Here is a 6,282-nt window from a genome sequence, read left to right on the forward strand (position 1 = left end):
CCTCTTTCAGTCACCACCACCAAGCAGTAAGAGCACTGAAAAGACCACTCTGTTATTCATGGATTAAATTTTCATCTTAAAACACATAGGTTTATTTACTGGCATGGCTTCCATTAGAAAGCTGTTGCTGAACTCTTCCTGATATTTAAAACTGCTTGAAAAAGCATACATGATGAAAGATTTCAGCAGAATTCCCCTCCAAGTTATCTTTTCTGACAGCTCCCTAATATTTCTGAAGGTAAACAGAAGCACTAAGACAAACTGAGTTTTTTAAACTACAACTATGTGTTTTCTTCATGAAGTTTTCCCATCATAAATATACTGGCAGTGCAGCATAAATCAGGGAGAGATGGATTGTCAACAAACCTAAAAATAGGGTTCTCTATTACTTACAGTTTATTACAACTGCAACTGTGCTCCATTTTACTTGTTTTCCTGCAAATATTGTTATGGGTTTTTCTGCTAGTGTGGATGGATGAGTAGTTGGATGGATCGGTGGGCAGATGTCTGCAGAAGGAATTTTATTCAAACAAACAGGGAATCAGCATGTGAACAAGTATGTTCACGCCAGAACTGCTTTCTCATTTGTCACGGATAGAGACAGAAATAAACATAGGTATATGCACAGTTATTGGCAGAAATATGAGATAAAAGTGAATGGAGTGTCTTTCAGAAACTGAATGATAGCATTTCTCTTCTACTGATGAGAAAACAGCTGTTTGAACGTGGGGATCAGAAAACCAGGGAAACATAATGCCCTTTATTGTGAAAATAAACAAAACACACACAAACAAAAACAACACTGAACAAATTCATGATGAAAACATTGTTAAATGATTTTATTTTTTCTAGGTTTATGTTTCAGCTGCCTCCATCCAAAATGCTTTTTCTACGGTTTGTGTCCAAATCAATGGCTGTGTGCACTTGCCCAGCAAATATATGTGGGGATGTAAATATATATAAAACCACATGTCTTGTGGTGGGTGTGTAAAGAAGTTCAGATTTGCTCAGCCATCTCCAACCCAAAATTTGGGGAAAGCAAGCCAGGTGTGGTCTCTGTTGTGGCTGGGCACAGCAAGAGCATGCCTTAGGGACATGGAATGATGGGGACTCTGCTGTTCTAAGGTTTGGGATTGTTTGTGGGGCTTCTCCACCCAGCCCAGCCGCCATGGCCATGGCCACCCACCAGCTGCAGCTCCTTGCTATAGGACTAATCTTCACAGTGGGCACCTCACCAGAGGAAGCCAGCGTTGATCCCAGTGGGAAGATCTTGCACATGGAAGGGCTGGTGACACAAATAAGGTTGGGCCCATGCACATAGGCTTGCCTTCATTCAGGACAGGCACTGGGAGTTGCCAGGCTTTCCTGTACAGTCACAGTGGAAGCCACAGCCACTGGGAGAGGACAAACCAGGGCTGAAATTATTGCTTTGCTGGTGGTGATCAGGCTAAATGCCCTATCATCCCATTGTACTTGAGAGGAGAGCGGGAGGCAGCAAGACATACTCCATCCTGGAGCCACATGGGTAGAATACATATTGATATTGTCCTTTGTTGGTTAGTGACAACCCCATTGGGAAGTCATGCTGGTGAGCTCCCTCGAGCTCACAAACATCCCTTTGCTCCCAGATCTCTGCCTTAGTCTGATGCAAACCTGGGCTAGCCAGGTGTGGGCCAAGGACTATGTGGCAAAATTTCTGCTCCACATTTTATTCATTTATTCACTCCCAGTGAGTCTCTGATGCCCTGCAGGGGATCTGGGCTGTGTGGTGGGAAGTGTGGCCAAGGGTGTCCCTTCCCTGTTGTGTTGAGCATGGTGATGATAATCAGGAAGCCATTTTAAGGTTTTACAGAGGCAGGGGGTGGTTCCCCAACTAGGAGCAAACAGATCAAGAATATCAGAGAATTTCAGAAATATGTAAGCTTTTTCTTTATTGAGTCTAACAGTACTTCACATAATTTCAATTTAAAAAAAAAAAAAAAAAAAAAAAGAGCTTTTTCATAGTTTTTTCATTGACTTTCCCTACGCTGATCTCAGTTGAACTGTAGCTCTTTCCAGTCCCATGCCTGTATGGTGCTTGGCTTCGGACATGCATCAAAAGCAGTGGAGAAATGGTTAGACATCGTTCTGAAATTTGTAATATTGGTTTGTTGTGTCTTGGTGGAATGTACTTAGACTGCTTTCTCATCTGCACCCAGCAAAGCCCAAGGCCATCAGCACAGCCAGGGCTGCTATCAGTACACCAACCTTATCTCCATCCCTTGAAACACCCATGGAGAATAGATAAATATTGAAAACACATGAGTGCAATCAGGAATGTTGAGGCATATGGTTGCATTATTCCATTTGCTTCTACACACAGCCTTTGCCCAGTGAGGAGCTCATAAATGTACAGATTTCATGAACAGAAACACAGCAGCAAAGTAACAACTACAGAGTGCACTGGGCTCAACTCAAAGTACAAATACATCAGTGGCCACGATGCATTTTAAACAAGTTGTACCAGCCTGGGTTCTTTGCAGCTCAGCAACACAGGCAAACGTACAACATCTTGCCCAAGGAGGCTGAGGATGCCCCATCCCTGGAGACATTCAAGGCCAGGCTGGATGTGGCCCTGGGCAGCCTGGTCTGCTGGTTGGCGACCCTGCACAGGGAAGGCGGGTTGAAACTGGATGATCATTGTGGCCCTTTTCAATGCAGGCCATTCTGTGATTCTATGATTCTGTGATCTAAAATGCAGGAGGCACTTCAAGACTTTTCCAGGCACCTCAGAGGGATCCTCTTATTAAACAATCCAATAGCAAAAAAAATAAAAAATAAAAAATAAATAAAAATCCTGAGGAGTGGTATTCTGCATGCTGATCTTAAAACAATTTCTAAACAATTTTCTTTCTGAAGTCTTGCCTTGAAGGCACACTTTTCAGGTCTCACAGGCTCACATGCTTTGTTTCGTGTTAGAGAAAAGCGTGGTTTATTGCTTGTACGGCATGGAGAAGGAACGTGGTGCTGAAGCCATGCCTTTGCTTTCTGGAGTCTGTCAGTATCTCGGGGACAAAAGCTGCCATGATATCAGGGGTATGGCTCTTTGCTGAGACACTCCCAGCTCTTGTGCTGGACCTGCTGTGCAAACCCATTTTGTGGGCTGTCTTACCCTGTTAAGCCAAGAGGAGCAGACTGACGTGGTGGTTGTAACATCTGCTAGTTCTGCTGAGGAAAAGCAAGAGGGACATTCATAAGGCCAGCTGATGGCCACGGGGCTGCTGTTTGCTTGTATGTGCCCTGAGAAGGAACATGAGCTCACAGCAACCACCAGCTTTTGCTTTACATCTGCTCTGATTAAACATGTTTGTGACAAACTGGCTGTGCATTCTTCCAGGGTGAAAAAATAAAGAAAAAGAAAAAAAAAACCTCTTGAATTGAAATAAAACCCAAAATGACTTGGCAAACCTATTTGGGAGTGGAGTTGAAAAATTCTGAGGATGAAATCCTCTTCCTTTCTGATTTTTCCCCTCTCCTCTGTTACACGGTACGCGAGGGGGAAATTGTCCTGGTAATCGAGATTGCTCAGTTCCTTTTCAAATGGACACAACGTTCAGTGATGTTTCAATCTCTAAAGGTGTGCATTTTGATATGAAGGCAGGCAGATCTTTTCTGTCACTTTGGTTGGTCCAGCAGAGCCCCAGCTCCCAGCTGGCCCAGCACCACTTCCAGCATCCAGCACTCATCTGAGAGAAGAGACCTCCCAGAACCCATGTCACCATTCACCCCACTGGCATACTGCTTATGATGTGGCCAGTGTTTAATGGAGAGTGCAAGAGGCAGCTATTGTGTGGGTAGCTGAGGCACAAGGAGAAGTGCAGAGTCCTGCCCCTGGGGGGGAGCAGCCCCAGGCACCAGGATATGTTGAGAGCAACCAGCTGGAAAGCAGCTCTACAGAAAAGGACCTGGGGGTCCTGGTGGGCACCCAGTAGAACATGAGCCAGCAGTGTGCCTTGCTACCATGGTATTCTGGACTTTATTAGGTAAGGTATTGCTCACACCTCAAAGAAAGTGATCCTTCTCTTCTCAGCACTGATGAGGCCACACGTGGAGTGCTGGAACCAGTTCTGCACTCCCTGGTACAAGAGAGGCCTGGACATAGCAGAAAAAATTAAACAGAGGGCCATAAAGATGATGAAGGGACCAGAGCACCTTTCCTGTGAGGAGAGGCTGAGAGAGATGGAAATAGTCAGCTGGAGAAGAGGAGGCTCACGGGCATCTCATCAGTGTCCTTAAATCTCTAAAGGGACAGTGCCTGAGGCCAGACAGACTCTGCTAGTGGTGCCCCAGAACCAGAGGCCATGGGTACAAACTGGAGCACAGGAGGTTCCCTCTGAACATCAGGAGCCCTTCTGTGCTGTGCAGTGACAGAGCACTGGCACAGGCTGCACAGAAGCTGTGGGGTCTCATCCTTGGGGATCTCCCAGAGCTGCCTGGAAGTGGCCCTGGGCACCCTGCTCTGGGTGTCCCTGCTGGGGCAGGGGCTGGAGCAGAGGGACCCAGAGGATCCTGCCAGCCTTAACTGTGCTGCGATCTGTGAAAGCTCAGGCTGAGAATTTATGAAGAATAGCAGCATTCACAGGGTTGAGCCTTAGGTAGAGACACTGCATATTAGGCATCAAGTAGGAAATGAACACGACCGACTGTTTCAGTCCTCCTATGGAAGCACTGCTTTCAGCCTATGATTCCCAAGCCATGCTGTTCCCCCAGCCTATGCCCACCCCAGCGGCTGGCAGGTACCACCAGGCTCCCATAGGATCTTCAGACCTATGTTTCTGTTCTGTGTCCAGCAGAACTGAACGCCACATGGAAACTGCCAGTCAAAGTCTGTGCCGTGGAGGAGAGGCTGCTCTTAAGGCTTTCCTCTGTGGTTTCCAACAGCCTCTTGTTATGAATGTCAAATCAGTGTGTTTCACATGAAAAGAGCTAACGAAGTCCTCCGAAGAGCTGCTTGTTATTCAGCCCATTTTTACATCATTTTCTGCTGCCCTTTCAAACAGATTAAGAAAGCCTCAGATGCTGGTACCTGAGGGACAGCTCAGAGCCTCGGCTTATACGCAAATTCAGAATGTTTGTAATTCAAACTGTGTTGATTAGGTACAGTAAATAAGTATTGATTCTGACTGGATGGTTTATGTAACTAAGCAGCACAGCAGGAATGAAGCATTACAACTATTACAGCTGCATGTGCAAATTACAGAGCCCTCATTTATTGGAATAGTCAAAACGAACCGCTCCTGCTGTGCTGATTAGTTAAATAAGCCATCAAATCAGTGAACATAACCATGTGCCATAGCACGGCGCAATCTGGAATTATGAATTGGATTGTAACATTTGTGATTCATCCCGGCCAGTCATCCGTCTAACCAACTCAACGCAAAGAGTGATTTTTCTTATCCAAATCACATAATGTGATATTTGCTCTCCACAAATATTTAAATGTAGAGTTAGCCTACAGTGACTGGCTTCTGCGTGTCTGTGTGCATGAGCTGTACAGATACTACATGTTAGTAGAGAGCAGACAGTCAAGATGTGCAAGCTGGAGCCACATCTAAATTCTACCACTTGTTGGCCATGACCCTTCTCTCCATCAGTCCTGAAGTGCTGCCTATCAGTGCATTGGCAAAGCCACTCTGAACAGCGAGGTAAGGCTCGTCCCCTCCCCCAGCTGCTCCTCCGGGGCAGAACTGCATTAGCAGCATTATGGTGTTAGTTTTGTTTGGTTTGTTGTTGCTGTTGTTTTAAAGGGTTTACTTCCAGCATTTTTTCAGTTTTAGTGTTTATGCCCACAGGGCATGTTACAAAAAGGCTGAAGTGCACTTTGCCCACAGGGGTACAACGATTTGTGATTATTCCTACTTTCATGTTCTCCCAGGGTTATGAAATGCCGTAGGCTAGCAATGTTCTCCAGCTAAGCAGCTTCTGCCTTTGGGAAGCTGCAGGAGGGTCAGGAATACTCTCCTCCCACCCAGTTTTACATTCTTCTACCAGTGGAAGTCCTGCTTGGATGGACCTTTGGTCTGGCCCATTCCTCATCCTGATTCTCGTACCTCTCAGACGTCCCCTCTCAAACCTGTTCTCTGCCTCTCACAAAATTTTCAGATAGGAAATAGTAAAGAAACAATACAGGGAGCCGTCATGAAATTTGGGTGATGTCGGACTGTGGGTCATATGAAAAAACAAGAACAAATGTCAGTAGATATGCAGGGAAAGCTGGTATTGAGAGCACAAAAGAGATCTCTA

This window comes from Lagopus muta, chromosome 1 (genome assembly GCF_023343835.1).
Source record: "Lagopus muta isolate bLagMut1 chromosome 1, bLagMut1 primary, whole genome shotgun sequence".
Classification (NCBI taxonomy): domain Eukaryota; kingdom Metazoa; phylum Chordata; class Aves; order Galliformes; family Phasianidae; genus Lagopus; species Lagopus muta.